The sequence below is a fragment of the Pteropus vampyrus genome, unplaced genomic scaffold (assembly GCF_000151845.1).
Source record: "Pteropus vampyrus isolate Shadow unplaced genomic scaffold, Pvam_2.0 Scaffold328, whole genome shotgun sequence".
Classification (NCBI taxonomy): Eukaryota; Metazoa; Chordata; class Mammalia; order Chiroptera; family Pteropodidae; genus Pteropus; species Pteropus vampyrus.
In genome coordinates this window covers 339807-354467 of record NW_011889109.1, presented here as the reverse complement: position 1 = coordinate 354467, position 14661 = coordinate 339807, and the positions used below count along the sequence as shown (strand labels likewise).

At 33.5% G+C, this 14661-nt stretch overlaps 1 protein-coding gene and 1 pseudogene across 2 annotated transcripts in view; one reads left to right on the top strand and one right to left on the bottom strand.

The window, feature by feature from the left end:
• LOC105304084 (zinc finger protein 585A-like) overlaps positions 1-14661 on the top strand; it is a 36050-nt gene that overhangs the window by 2169 nt on the left and 19220 nt on the right. The gene's annotated exons all lie outside the window — the stretch shown is intronic.
• On the bottom strand, positions 13555-13693 carry LOC111730695 (annotated as a pseudogene).

Below are 14661 nucleotides of genomic sequence, written 5' to 3'. Positions count from 1 at the left end.
GATTCTCCTACTGCCCCTGAAACAAATCTCGATCTTTCCACCAAGAATGAACAATACATGAGTATCATGTCCACATCTAGACGTCAACAGTGTGACAGTGGAGAGGTGGAATGTCAAGGAAACTCTCCTTTATGTTGTCCTCATGCTATTTTGATATTTTTGGCTGAGAATAAAATTCCTATTTAGAAATTAATTTTGTGCAGGATTTTGAAGTTTTTATCCTAAACTGCTTCCCTCCACATAAATATTTCCCTATTTTCTTTTTGAAATTTCTGTTTTTCAGATGTTGGTTCTCCATTTTTTTCCTCTACTGTTTTCTGTTTCTTTGCTACTCTTCTTTCTGGTAAACTTTGCCAACTTTGTCTTCTAGTCTGTCTATTTAGTTTCTCATTATTGCCATAAACATTTTAATTCAGTGTTTTAAGTCAAAGTTATAATTTCGAAAAACTCTGGTTTTCTAAATGTTTCTTTTAGCACCCTATTCTTATATCCTGTATATCATCTTATTTCTTATCTTTCTGAAGATATTCGTGATAGTTTTTAGGAATAGTTTAATTTTTTGAATAGGTAATGTATACATTTAGTTCAAAAATTAAAAAAAAAAAAAACCCATAATATAGTGATAAGTATTATAGTGAATGAAATTCAGGGGAAACGTGGGACCAGTTTGCCCACCTATGTCCCACACTTGCCCAAGTTGCCCCAATACAGATAAACGAATTTTATTCGTTTTCTTTGATTAGCTTAGTTTCTTTACTTTATGCAAGTAAAAACTATTATAAATTTTTTTCTTTCCATTTCACTAACAGTGGTATACTAGACACACTATTGCACATTGCTTTTTTAATGTTTGGTAAAATACATATTGTGAACAACAGCAGTGGACATTCTCGTCATGTCTTCCCTTTATGTTTGTTTATATATATATATATATATATATATATATATATATATATGAAGTAGTAGAATTTCAGTTAATGCTTTTAGTTAAAGACAGTGAGTTTCAGCTGAATCTCAGTGAACCTCCATTTCTCTTGCTGTTGGGCAGTTCTGTGATTGGGTATCTTAATTTTTATTCAGAAGAAAGGAAGAATGGGGTGAGGTGAAGTATAATTCATAATGAAGCAGCTGTCACTTGTGTTAGCCAGAGTATGGAGATGTTTGGCCCCTTTTGTGGTTTAAACAATGTTCTAATTTTTGTCTGTGCTCAGACATGATTATGGAGTCATCTTGGTTTTGTCTCATACCATGGTGACAGAGGATGGTCTTGTTTGATGTTGGAGTTTTGTGTTTTTGTATAATACGAGAACACCACGACCTAGCTGATCCTACCTGTCCAGCTTCTAACACTGAGGCCTGATAGAGCCAGGCAAATTCTCAGCTATCAGAGGCTCTTTTCTCCTCATTTAAAAATAAGGGAATGGAAGAGTTGACTCAGAAACGAAAACCAAAGAAAAGCTAGGGCTGCAAGTTAAGGTTCAGATCAAAAGGAATTTAAGATGACAAACATCCAAAGGAATAAAGAGAGAGTTCAAATTTATAAAGTTTATAATATATAAAGAATTTTAAAATGTCCACATTTATTTAACTTATATCTTTGAACTATATTAAGTAAAAATGAACAGAAATCATTAAATACACCATTGACTGTTTTATCAACTACTCTCAAAAACTTATTGATATAAGCAGACAAAAAATATAAACCTTTGCTATAATATTGATTGCATTCTCTGACCCAGAGCATTGAATTAGAAATAGAAAGTAAAAGGCTTTTACACAACATTGTGAATGGACTTAATGCTGTATGTTTTAAAATGGTTAAAATGGTAAATTTTGTTATGTGTATTTTATCACAATTAAAAAGATATATTTTATTTAAAAAATTTTTAGCTAGATATACCTTTAAAAATTTTTTCAAAATTTTCAATTACATTCGACATTCAATATTATATTAGTTTCATGTATATAGCATAGTAGTTAGATATTTATGTAACTTACAAAGTGATTCCCCCTAAGTCTGGTACCCACCTGACACCATCCATATTTATTACAGTATTATTGGCTATATTCCCTAGGCTGTAGTTTACATCTCTGTGACTGTTTTATAACTGTCAGCTTGTACTTCTTAATCCATTCAAATTTTTCACTCATCCCTATAGGTCCTCTCCCCTCTGGCAACCATCAGTTTGTTGTCTGTATCTATGAGTTTGTTTCTGTTTTGTTTGTTCATTTATCCTGTTCTCTAGATTCTACATGTAAGTGAAATCATATGACATTTGTCTTTCTCTGTCTGACTTATTCCACTTAGCACTATACCTCTAGGTCCATCTATGTTGTTGCAAATGGATAGATTTCATTATTTTTTAGGGCCAAGTAATATTGCATTGTATACAGGTACCACATCTTCTTCATCTAGTCATCTATCAGTGGACACTTAGGTTGCTTCCATATCTTGCCTATTGTGAATAATGCTGCAGTGAACACAAGGGATGCATATCATATACCTTTTCAAATTTGTGTTTTGGATTTCTTTGGGTTCAATACCCACAAATGAGATTGCTGGGTCATGTGGTAGTTCTAGTTTTAATTTTTTGAGTATCCTCCATACCGTTTTCTATACTGGCTGCAGCAGTTTACAGTCCCACTAACAGTGCACAAGGGTTCCCTTTTTCCACATCCTTGCCCACATTTGTCGAAGTGTGAAGTGATATATCATTGTGGTTTTAATTTGCAGTTCTCTGATAATTAGTGATGTTGAACATCTTTTCATATGTCTGTTGGCATCTGTATGTCCTCTTTGGAGAAATGTCTTTTCAGGTCCTCTGCCCATTTTTTAATTGAAGTGTTTGGGTTTTTTGGTGTTGTCTGAGCTCATTATGTATTTTGGATATTAACCCTTTATTGGATGTATCATTGGTAAATATCTTCTGCCATTCAGTATGTTGTCTTTTCGTTTTGTCGATGGTTTTCTTTGCTGTGCAAAAACTTTGTAGTTTGCTGTAATACAATTTATTTTTTTCTTTCGTTTCCCTTGCCTGAGGAGATAGCCAAAAAAATATTACTAAGAGCAATGTCAGAGAGTTTACTGCCTATCTTTTCTTCTAGGAGTTTTATGAGTCTTACATTTAAATCTTTAATCCATTTTGAGTTTATTCTTGTATATGGTATAAAAAGTGATCTAGTTTATTTTGCATGTAAAAGTTCAGTTTTCCCAACACCATTTATTAAAGAGACTGTCTTTACCTCATTGTATATTCTTGCCTCCTTTGCATAGATTAATTGAACATATAGGTGTGGGTTAATTTCTGGGCTCTGTTCCGTTCCATTGATTTGTATATCTATTTTTATCCCAGTACCATGCTATTTTAATTACTATAACCTTATAGTATAGTTCGGTATCATATAGTGTGATACCTCATACTTTGTTCTTTCTCAATATTGCTCTGGGTTTTTTAAGGTCTTTTGTTGGTTCATAAAAATTTGGGGATTCATTCTAGTTCTCTGAAAAAAGGCCATTGGTGTTTTGATAGGGGTTGCACTGAATCTATAGATTGCTTTGGGTAGTATGGACATTTTAACAATGTTAATTCTTCCCATTCATGAGTGTGGTATATGCTTCCATTTATTAGTATCTTCTTCAATTTCTTTGATCAATGTTTTCTGAGTACAGATCTTTTAACTCCTTGGTTAAATTTATTCCTAGGTATTTATTTTTTTGGTGCAATTGTAAATGGGATTCTTTTCTTTTTCTTTTTTTAATTTTAATTTTAATTTCTTTAATGTCAACACATATTTGACCTCTTTTACCCCATCTATCTTTCTCCGCTCTCCCTCCTTACCCTCTGGAAACCACGAGTCTATTGTCTACTTCTGTGAGTCTTTTTGTTTGTCCTGTTAGTTTGTTGCTTTTAGGTTTATATCACTCATGTAAGTGATATGTGGTTTTCAACTTTTTCTGTCGGGCTTATTTTGCTTAGCATGATTATCTCAAAGTCCATCCATGTTGTTGCAAATGGCAGTATTTCATCTCTTCTTACGGCTGAGTAATATTTCATTGTATATATGTATTACAGCTTCTTTATCCAGTCATCTATCGTAGGACACTTTGGTTGCTTCCATATCCTGGCCACCATGAATAATGCTGTTATGAACATTGGTGAGCAAATATCTTTTCAGATATGAGTTTTCAAGTTGGAGTAAATACCCAGCAGTGGGATTGCTGGATCATATGGTACATCAAGTGTTAGTTTTTTTGCGGAACCTCCCTACTGTTTTCCCTAGTGGCTGTACCAATTTGGAGTCCCACCAGCAGTGTATGAGGGTTCCTTTTTCTCTGCATCCTCTCCAACCCTTATTATTACCTGTCCTGTTGATAACAGCTATTCTAAGAGGTGTGAGATGTTATCTCATTGTGGTTTTGATTTGCATTTCCCTGATGTTGAGCATCTTTTCATATGTTTGTTGGCCATTTGTATGTCTTCTTGGGAGACTTGTCTATTCAGGTTCTCTGCTCACTTTTTGATTGGATCATTGTTTTTTTGTTGTTATTGAGTTGTATGACTTCTTTGTATATTTTGAATATTAGGCCCTTATCGGAGGTGTTGCTTACAAATATATTTTCCCATTCGAATGGTTGTCTCTTTACCTTGTTGACAGTTTCTTTCGTTGTGAAGAAGCTTTTTAGCTTGATGTAGTCCCAGTAATTAATTAATTAATTAATATATTTTTAACTGTTTCATTTTAATTTGAATGTTTAAGGATTACATTTTTAATTTAATGTTGTTTTATTTTTTTTTTTGCCAGTTTCCAAAGTCAAATCCGCAAGACAAAGTATGTTTATTAGCTATCAACTTCTTGTACAATGTCAGAAAAGACATTACTTCTTTTACTTCCTCCCTCTCCCTATAGGTAGCCATTACATTTTATTTTTTGACTTGTTCTTTTGTTTTTTTTTTCCATTATATATAATAGATGTATAATTATATGATAAAACTTATTTTTTAAATTTATTTATTTTAATTAGTTTCAAGTATACAGTCCAACACATCTATATAGTTTGTAAAATGATCCCTCCAATTGCTCCCTCCCTCCCCTGACCCTTCACCTAGCCAACGTATTAATGCTAACTGCATTCCCTATGCTGTGCTCCCCATCACCATGACCATCCATCAGTTACTAACTTGCACTTCTTTAACCCTTCACTCCATTCTCTCAACACCCCAAACCCCCTCCCCTCTGTCACCAAATTGTTCACTATATTTGTGAGTCTATTTTTGATTAGTTTGTTCTTTTTATACCTTAGATTCCGCATATAAGTGAAATCACATAGTGTTTATTTTTCTCTGTCTGACTTAAATACCTTCTAGATCCATCAAAGCAATATCTTTTTCCATCCCCTTCCTTTTAGTCTGTGTGTGTCTTTTAATCTGAAGTGAGTCTTTTAGTCTGTGTGTGTCTTTTAATCTGAAGTGAGTGATTTTTTATGCAGAAATTTATTTGGTTATTGTTTATAGTAGTGTTCTTGTGGAATCTTTAGGGTTTTCTATATAGAGAATCATGTCATCCGCAAATAGTGACAGTTTGACTTCTTCGTCTCCTATTTGGATACCTTTTACTTGCTAGGACCTCCAATGATGTATTGAATAAGAGTGGCGACAGTGGACATCCTTGCCTTGCTAGGACCTCCAATGATGTATTGAATAAGAGTGGTGATAGTGGACATCCTTGCCTTGTTCCCGATCTTAGAGGGAAGGCTTTTAGTTTTTCACCATTAAGTATAATGTTGACTGAGGGTTTCTCATATATGGCCTTTATTACATTAAGGTACTTTTATTCTATACCAATTTCATTAAGTGTTTTGATCCTGAATGGCTGCTATATTGTTGAAGGCTTTTTCTGCATCTATTGATATGATCATGTGATTCTTGTTCTTTTTTTTGTTTATGTGGTGTATCACATATATCAATTTGCCTATCTTAATCCACTTCTGTTCCTGGGATGAAGCCCACTTGGTCATGGATTTTCTTTTTTGATCTGATCTGCAACTCTGTGCCTTTTTATTGGTGAGCTCAGTCCATTTAGATTTAGGGTGATTATTGAAATATGAGAATTTCCTATAGCCATTTTTCTTTTGCTTTCTGGTAGCTCAGTGTTTCATTGCTTCCTTGTCCTTTGTGTCTTTTTTTTTTTTTTTTTAATTTGAGTTGGATTGTGTGGATTTTCATTCTGGTCCTTCTTTATATTATATACTTCAGTTCTGAATCTTTGGCATGTGGTTACCATTATGAATATGTAGATGATGGTTGTGTACATATGTATTACATAAACATACAAGTCCATTTTCTTCTGTGTGTGCCTTATCTCCATTCCCTTTCATGAATTTGGATCTTTGAATCCTCCCCTTTTCTGTCATTGTCGTCTCAATTTGTCCCTATGTGTGCTGAACATTCATTATTATCCTGTAATAGCAAATCTCTTCTTATTGCTTAAGCGTGTAATGCCCTGTTCTTAGTAAGGGTTGCACTTCTCTGTTTCTATCTGCCTGCTAGTTGCCTTACTCCTAATTATGTACTTTTTTTTTTTTTGTCATTTTGTTTTAGGTGAGCTGACCCCTTTCAGCATTTCCTGTAACGCAGGCCTCATAGTGGAGAATTCCCTCAGTTTTTGCATGTCTGGAAAGGTCTTTATTTTTCCTTCATATCTAAAGGAGAGCTTTGCTGGATACATTATTCTTGGCTGGTAGTTCCTTTCATTTAATAGTTTGAATATTTGATTCCCCTCCTTTCTGGCTTGTAAGGTCTGTGCTTAGAAGTCTGACGATAATCTAATGAGTTTTTCTTTGTAGTTTACCGTCTTCTTTTTCTTGGCTGCCCTGAGAATTCTTTCTTTGTCATTGGTTTTTGATAATATAATACAGTATGTCTTGGAGAAGGCTTTTTGGGGTTGAGATAATTGGATGTTCTGTTGACTTCTTGATTTCCAAGCTCCAAATTCCTTAGATTTAGGAAATTCTCGTCAAGTATCTGTCTGAAAATGCTTTCTAATCCCTGCTCCTTTACCTCCCCTTCGAGAATGCCTCTTATTTTTATGTTTCCTCTCCTAATGGTATCAGCTAGTTCTTGTATTTCTCTTTCATTATTTTTCATTCTTCAATTTTTCTCTTCTTCCTTCTGATTTATTTCTAGATTTCTGTCTTTGATATCACTGATGCTTTCCTCCAATTTGGTCGACTTTATTTCCCAAGTTTACTATTTCACTTTTCATCTTTCAGTGTGTTCTTCATCTCTAGAAGTTACATTCATTTCTTTGAGGGTTTCAGTCTCCTTGCTAAAGAACTCATTCTGCTCATCCAGTTGTTTTTTTCAGTTCCTGAAATTGTTGATGTGAATCGTTTGGATCTCATTGAGTTTTTTCAGAAGTTCTGTCGTGAATTCTCTGTCATTTAATTTGCACATTTGTGTCTATAAGCTTATTTTCTGGAGATTTTTCTCTTTTTTTTTTATGAGTTGCCTTGTCACCTTGGTTGTTCATGGTGTTTAATGGACTATTTCTCCACCTGGGCATTAATGGAAATGTATTCTGCTGTTTTTCCAGAAAGAAGATTTATTACATAAACGTCTCTTTTTAGCCTGTTGCAAAGAAGGCGCTTTTCTTTTGGTTTCCAGTAGATGGCGTCTAAGCCTCTTGGATCCCGGCTTTATATAAAGCCTTAATAATGCCTTTGTTTTTCTTAGAGATATTCAATCACACTCCCTCCCTTCAGTCTCAGTCCCTGTCAGTGTTAGTGACAGTTTCTGAGTGTTTGCTTAGAATCCCCTGGGGCTCCGTGGTGTTAGGTCTTGGAGGATATGGGCTGAGAGGCCCTCTGTGTTGGGGGTTAGGGCTGTGGCTTCATCTCGTATTTACAACCACTGCTGGTAAAAAGCAGCTATTTTTTTTTTTGCTTTCCCTGCTTCTCTGCTCTCTGCCCTGATGACTGGGCCCTGCCGCCGGCCCTGTGGAGCGCACAGTTCTTCCAAGCAGGGCTGTTCAGGGAACTCTCTGCACCTTCTCACCTCTCCCTCCTCCTACAGGGAGCTCTGGTGGCTGTGAGAGGCAGCCTTTTTGTTTATTCCAGTCCACTGCCCGACACCCAGGGTTCTGACCTGATGTAGCTCTTATGCGCTGATCCCACGTTCAGGTGTGCAGTTTGGGTGTTTTGTTCCGTTTCAGATGTTCAGCTTATTGTTGTTTCAAGGGGAGAGATCCGGGGACATCTCTCATTCCGCCATGTTTCTGACGTCACTTCTGGGATTGTTTTCTTAATTTCGTTTTTTATTTAATTATTTTTGTCTGATTGCTCTGGCTATGAAAAATGTGTTTTAAGTGAGAGTCTAGCAAAAAGAAACACCCATATCTGAAAATCTTAAAATGTTTTTGTACACGGTCTGTAGGTTAAGAATCACTGATGTCACCCGTCAAGGAACTTACTTTCCTCAATATTTTTTTAGACTGTCTCTTATTTGTGCCTTTAATTCTTAGAATGTCCTCATTTCTTTCCTTAAAATCTATTTGTTAGTTACTAGAGCTTTATCTTCACTGTCTCCTTGAAACCTTCCCTAATTGCCTGTATCTACAATAGCTACAAGCAGTTCTTACCCTGTTCAATTGTAAACTCCAAGATAGAAGGTATAATTTTATACTTTATCCCCTCATACTGTCTTACGATTTGATATGCTATACCTAGCCCTCTCTCAGAGATGGAGGGATTGCAAAAATCATGTACTGCTTAATTTTCTTATGTTAGTTCAAAGGAATAGTTTAAAAGATATGATTTTAACATCTTTAAACTTTGGCTTCATGGTTGGTCAATAGTCATTGGCTGCTATTTCAGCTCTTCTATCCCTGCCTAGCAAAACCTCCACCTGTTTCTGTGAAATACATGAAAAATTTCAAACATTGATTTAGACTGGTGAATAGCATTGACTGTTATCAGTGGTCATGATCAATTTCACCGTTAGTTTCTTACTAGAGTGCGTATATTTTCAGTAGTTCATCAGTGCTAGAGTAAATACTTGTTTGAAATATTTTAACTGTGTTATAAAAAGTAACTTCCCCAACTGGTTTGCCATTTTTGAGTGTTTATGCTTTCTATAGGCTTATAGCTAAACATGAAAAGAGGAAGAAAAATAGTGCTCAATAAAGTGGTACTTAATCTTTGCATCGTAAAGCCATGTTTAAAATTGCTTTTGTTTTAATGCCTTCTAAAATTTAAACATTGTGGCCAAATAAAAGACAAAGATCAAAAAAAAGTTTTCTTCCACATGAAAAGGGAAAATCATAAATGATCTTACAAAATTTTTTTTGTTGTATTTCAATAAGTACTACATTTTATAGTTTGTGTGGTAATGCTAAACCATAGAGGAAAAGAAATAAAGATTTAAAGGCCTTTTTAAGGAATTCTAGAAATTAAGGAAAAAAGACCTAGAGTATGAGTTATACTTTTAACTGAAGAAGTTAGAAAATGAATTCAGTAAATATAAAATAACAGTAAGGATTAAAAAGAGATATAAATCAGTCAAATAGAGAATAAAATACTTGACAGAAGAACAATTTGCTTCTGTGTGGTGATGACCAAGACAGTATGTAAGAAAACTTGAGAGACAGTTACTGCTGTATTAAAGATTAAGACAATCATGAATATTATGTAAAATTATATATAAAAACATGAAAACCTAAACATAAAATATAAGGTTTTACAAAAAATAAGTGTCAAAATTGACAAATAGAAATGGTTCAAGAGTCCTTGAAGAAATTAAAATGTTGTTCAAATACAGCATAGTCAAAAATAGGGGAAATGTCATGTGATTTTACAGTTGATCTTTATGCCAAAATTTTAGGTGAAAGTTGATATCTAAAATTATTCCTAACCTTCTTTTTGGTGTTTGTTTTGCTTACATTGTTAATATTGATGCCCAGACCAGTCAAGTACAGTAAAAGAACTGGAAATTATGAACATAGATTCAGAAATCAAATGTATTAACTAACCACATTCAGGAGTAGATGAAAACAGTAGCCAAATAGGGTTTTTCATAGGGATACAGGTAAAGCAGACACAAGTTTCCCATTCAGCATTTCACTCCAAAGTCGAAGCCAAAATTAAAATAGTAAAATAACCTGCAAAGAAATAATAAAAATACTATATATCAGAAGGCATGATATATAGCAAAACTATTCAAAAATAATTTAGAAAAATAATTTACCTAATTGAAGTAAATTAAAAAATTAGGATTGCAGCTCTGGAGAGATTTTTTGCATTGATTTTATTTGATTTTTTGAATATTAAGTTTTATATGTGTGTTTACAAATATGTTTAATATTTCGAAATGTATGGGCACTTGAAAACAATGTTTCTAGGATACAGAATTTATCATTCTATCAATAAAATATCTTATATAATTATGAGGTTTACACAGTATGGCATCTTTTTGCCTCTTCATCTCTTGGATCTGAGAGATATTATTTAAGGTTTCCTACCACAAATATATTTCTGTCTATATTTACCTGTATTTTCTGTTTATAAATTTATTGCTTTGTAATTTATTGCAGTGGTAGTAATGACATTCAAAATTCATTTTGGATTGTGATCTTGTACTTAATTTTTTTCTCTAGAATTCATCTCTGTCTGATATTAAGATGGAGGATCTTTTTTTTCTGTTGGCCTTTCCAGATACGCTTTTGCTCATCTTTTTTACTGTCATCCTTTGGAATCGTGCCTTTTTTCTGTATAGCAGTGGAAAGATACATATTTTTCACTATATACTGTGTACTTTTGCTTTGTTTCTGTTCCTATTGGTAATTTGGAAGGTTTGGATTCTTTTTTGTTTGTTTTTTAGTGTCACCTTTTAATGTTAACTTGTCGAACTAAATTTTCTAATGTCTTATTTTAGATAATATCAAATAAATTTTTACTGTGAATAATGATAAGAGTTCTATGCTGTCATTTCAGAGATCCTTTTGTTTGCTGGATGTTTTTATTGAACTCATTTTTCTATTTTCCTTTAAAAGTCCTCATTTCTGTTTCATGTTGCTCACTTGTCTTAATTTGCTGTTTGCTGCTTTTTGCGTTTTCACAGAGTATTTTCGTTGCTTTCAAAGAGACTTTCATTTCTGTGTTGCTTTTCTTTTTCACTTCATTATTATGCCAAGTTTTTCAAACATCTGAATAATCATTTCCTTAGACTATCTGTTTTTCCATTATTTCTTGGATTTTTATATCCCTGTTTAAGTAGTTAGTATTTTAGTGAATTCCTTGAATTCATAGTGAATATGTTTTCTGTTTTGTGGCATTTTATTTGTAGTGTATTCCTTTTAATCTCTTTTTTCTTCTTTTTGCTTATAATATTTTTGTACTATAAACATTAAAAGATGTTTATTATTATCTTTGAGTGAGGAGTTTTTTTCTGGACAGGTTGTTTGTAAGAAGCTTGCTTGGTAAGGTGTCAAAGCTACACATGTGACATCTTGATTCCCCATTAAATTTTTTTTTTTAATTTTTATTTTTATTATGGTCACATTGGTTAATAAAATCCAGTAAGTTTCAGGCATACAATTCAACAATAAGGCATATATATACATTGCATTGTGTGTTCACCATCCATAGTTAGATTTCTTTCAGTCACCACATATTTGACCCCTTTTACCCCGTTAAATTCTTGATGCCTTAGGGTTTGATGGCCGAGGATTCAGTGTGTGTAGGGTATAAATGTGGACATGTGTGAAAGAGAAAAATTAGAGCAAATATATTCTTTTCAAGAATATAGGAAACAATAGTCTAAATTCCATAAACAAAACTAACATTGCAAGGAGGCAAACTATAATCTCTGAACACAAATGAAGAAATAAAAAAGGTAGCTTTCAAGCATTATAATTTTAGACATTTAAAACCACAAATATCTTTACTACTCTTTTCATCTTTGTCCTTCCTTCATACTCATTCCCTCCCCTGAATTCACTAACCTGCTCTGTGTACATACCTCCTAAATCTTCATATCCAGCTCCCTACATCCTCGTATATGTCTTACTACCTAAATCTCAGTATGTACAAAATTTAAATCATTATTTCTTGTCTTCTTTCCCCAGCCTCCTCTATTCCTTAAATCCATCCGTGGCTTCAGAATCTAATAACAGAATTATTTCTGAGTTCATTTTTCTCAATTTTATGCTCAATATCCATTTTAGCTCTTTAATATCAATCCCTTCTACAGCCTTTATAGGTAAGTAAAAAAATTCTCATTCTCTCAATGAATTGTGCAGTGGGTCTTATCTTCCAGTCTTGCCCATTCCAAGGTATTCTCTTTTGAGAATGATCTTTCTTCAGTATGTTTTTAAAAGCTTTAATTTACTTCGAAATAATTATAAATTCAAAGGGCATATAGTACAGAGAATTCCTCCATAAATTCCAGATTATTATGGTGCATTTCTCTTTTATTCATTTTTGGATCCAATTACCAGTATTTTGTTGAGGATGTTTGCATTTGGTTCATTTTTTACTGTTTTGTCTAGTTTTGGTATCAGGGTAATTCTGGCCTAACCAAATTACTTGGGAAGTGTTCCCTCCTCTTTTATTTTCTGGAAGAGATTGTATAAAAATGAGATTAATTGTCTGAATGTGTAGCAGAGGTCAATGACCATGGAACTGAGATGGTATCTTAAGACCAAAGAATGAAGCAGGCAATTCCATTAATTATAACAATTTATTGTAGAGTAATTTACTTACAATAAAAGTTGGTCAGAGTAGACAGATGATCCAGCTCTCTGTACAGATAATTTTCTTCTATTAGACAGTTGTTACAGCAAGTGTTTTGTGGTATAGCTGAACTGTAATGATTGACAAGACAGAGAGACAAAGAATGCAGTACAAGCAAGGAACCATGCCCCCTGGTTCTTTTGATAATCTCTTAGCACTGATGCTAATACCTAGTTTGATATTTATCTCAGTTGCTATGTTATTCTAGCCATTTACTGACAGGAATCTTTATGGTTACATTGTGTAAGTTTACAGGATACAGTTAATCATTAACTATGAGGCTTTAGTGCTAGCTGAAACTAGTTAAGTCAGAATTCTCAGCAAAGAAACTGGAAAGAAATCAGGCACACAAAGATGGAGTCAACTTGTTTGTATTGACACCCTATACACTAACTCTTCTTTAAATGTTTAGTAGAATTCGCCAGTAAAACTATTTGGGCCTGTAGATTTTTTTTTTAGATTTAAGCTTTTACATTACAGATTTAATGTAATTTAATAGTTATAGGATTATCAGTTTACCTGTTTCATAATAGTTGAGTTTGGTAGTTTGTGTTTTTTTTTAGTTAAGTGGCCTGATTCTTGTAAGTTGTTAAATCTGTTAGCATAGAATTTTTGTGTTCCAATATGTTCTTTTTAATGGCTGCTGAACCTGTAATGATACGTGCATTTCATTCTTTTTTTTAGATGAGGCAAACCTTGGTTGACCTCACAGATTGCAAGGACCTTGTCAGCTTACAAGCTCTTATTTTTTATTTTTTATTTTTTTACACCTACAGCACTTGGTCTTCCTAGGTAGTCTCCCATCCAAGTACTAACCAGGCCCGACCCTGCTTGGCTTCTGAGATTAGATGGGATCGGGCTTGTTCAGGGTGACGTGGGCTTTTTCAGGGTGGCATGGCTATAGATTCATTCTTAATATTGGTAATTTGTATCTTGGTTTTATCTTTATCAGTCTGATTGACCAATAGGTTAGTCAGCAAGGTTTATGAATTTTATTTATTTTTTTTCAAATAACTGGATAATGTTTTATTGATTTTTTTCACATTTTTTTAAAATTTTATTTTCAATTTCACTGGTACCTGCTGTTTGTTATTTTATTTCTTCTGTTTCTTTTCAGTTTATTTTAGTCTTTTATAGTTTCTTGAAGTAGGAATTTAGATTATTGATTTGAGAACGCCCCCCCTTTTAATTGAGGTATAAATGACATATAACATTTATTACTTTCAGGTGTACAACATATTGATTTGACATTTACATGTATTACAAAATGATCACAGTAAGTCTAATTAACATCTATTACATGTAGTTATTTTTTTCCTTACGATGAGAACTTTTAAGATCTACTCTTTATCAATTTTCAAATATACAATACAGTATTATTAATTGTAGGCATCATGCCATAAGTTACATCTTCATATACTTATAACAGGATTTCTACCTTTTGATCTCCTTTGCCGATTTCGCCCACTCTCTACTCTCTGCCTCTGGCAACCACCAGTCCATTCTCTGTATCTGCAGGTTTGTTTCTTTTTATAGAGCCAACATATAAGTGAGGTCACATGTTATTTGTCTTTCTCTGGCTGACTTATTTCACTTAGCATAATGCCCTAAAGTACATCCATGTTGTCACAAGTGGCAAGATTACCTTTTTTTTTTTTTTTTATTGCTGAGTAATATTTCATTTTATATATGTATATACCATATTTTCTTTATTTATTCACCTGTTGATGTACACTTAGGTTGCTTCCATGTCCTGGCTATTGTAAATAATGCTACAGTGAACATTGGGGTGCAGATATCTTTTCGAGTTAGTGTTTTCATTTCCTGTGGATAAATACCTGGAAGTAGAATTGCTGGATCATGTGGTAGTTATA